Here is a 1,849-nt window from a genome sequence, read left to right on the forward strand (position 1 = left end):
GGCCCAAGCCCGAAAAAAAATTGCAGAGTTTTGCAGGCAGCCCAGTCAGTCTTGAAAACCATCCTCCCCTCCACAGAGTGCGTCTACACTTTCCGATGCATCGGGAGAGCAGCCAACATTTTTAAGGACCCTTCTTCTTTCCCATTCCATCCCATCGGACAAAAGAGAGAAAGGCTTCATATCACGTATCGCTGGACTCAAGGACAGCTTACATCTAGCGAATATCCCGGTAAGTTGGCCAGGTACCGATCCCTGTGGCAGTGCAGTTATTGCAGCGACAGACACCTGGAAAAGCAGAGTAGACAGGCATGGAAGGAAGGAAGAAGAGGAGAGAGAGAAGCTTACAAAGAGACAGACACGGGGACGGGGAAAGAGAAAGAGCGAGGGAGAGAGATTTACGATCAATACATAAACGCAGACGGAGGAGAGGGAAAAGTGAGAGAGAAGACACACAAACACCGACACACAAAGATAGACACACATACACCGCCACATACGCACACATAGTGCCAGACACAGAATCTCACACGCACACACACACACACACACACACACACACACACACACTCAACAAGGGAGATTGAGAGAGAGAGTGGGGAAAGAGAGAAGATGTGTGTGTGTGAGTGAGTGAGAGAGAGAGAGAGAGAGAGAGAGAGAGAGAGAGAGAGAGAGAGAGAGAGGAAAACCTCTCGCCCTGCCTGAGAAATTACGGAGCTTGGGCTCTCAAACATGAGCCAATCACATAACAGGAATATGTCCTTGGGAATCGCGACATTGTTAAACGTTCCAGACTTGAATTTCAGAGAGACAGATTGAAAGAGAGAGAAGAGAACAGATCAGGCACTAGCCAGACAGGCGATCAAATCCACATCATATTCTGATTGTTGCCTCGCCGTTTGTCTTTAATCGAAACCTGATACGTATGTGTGAACACTCTATCTCTCTGTCTCTCTGACTCTCTCACTTTCTCTCTGTCTCTCTCTCTCTCACACACACACAAACAGACAGACAGACAGACACACACACACACACACACACACACACACACACACACACACACACACACACACACACACACACACACAGAAAGAACGACAGACAGGGAGCGAGAGGACAGAAATTGAAAACCAAGCAAGGAGATGGATCTTCTTTCTTTTCATTGCATTGATCCGCGAAGTTCTAATTCACCAACCGGTCTTCCAGCAGAGAACCACCACAGTCCATCCTACAAAAAGTGTAGATGGCCGTTGTTGTGTTCCTCATGTCCCTCACTAATTATATTGGCCGGGCTGCCAAGGGAGTCTCTAATAATGTGGACAATGTGCATCTCTTATTCCCAATACACTCGTAAGCTGTTCAGATATTCTAGTTTGTTCCGGGAACGAGGGCGAAACATTCAGTGACCCAGGGACCTTCCGAAGTAAAAGATGAAGAGACTAAAATCCTGAACTGCAGCTACTCGGCCACGGGCTGGATTTTTTTTTTTGCTGCAGTCAATATCGTAGGGAACAGCAGAGATATGCACTGATGATCCGTGGTTCAGGAAGAGTATCTCCTTCACGGGAATACCCGGAGAGTTTCTCGGCTGCTTTTCTGAAAGGTAGCAAGAAAGTCCACTTAAGTATCACCGGGAATCTTGTGTCTCATACCGCAGGGTATCTTTGCGGATGGTGTAACACGGTTGCAGGGTAAAAATCACTCAGAGCGCGCTCGCCAGGGGTGCACATACCCGGGAGGAAGTGACATCAATTCAGAGTTTTACTTTCTGTACTGCACACTGACACCTTTGTGCAGCCGATCATGGAGCAACGCAGAGTTGTTGTAATCTTTTGACTGCAATGGAAACAAT

This window comes from Pristis pectinata, chromosome 12 (genome assembly GCF_009764475.1).
Source record: "Pristis pectinata isolate sPriPec2 chromosome 12, sPriPec2.1.pri, whole genome shotgun sequence".
Taxonomy (NCBI): Eukaryota; Metazoa; Chordata; class Chondrichthyes; order Rhinopristiformes; family Pristidae; genus Pristis; species Pristis pectinata.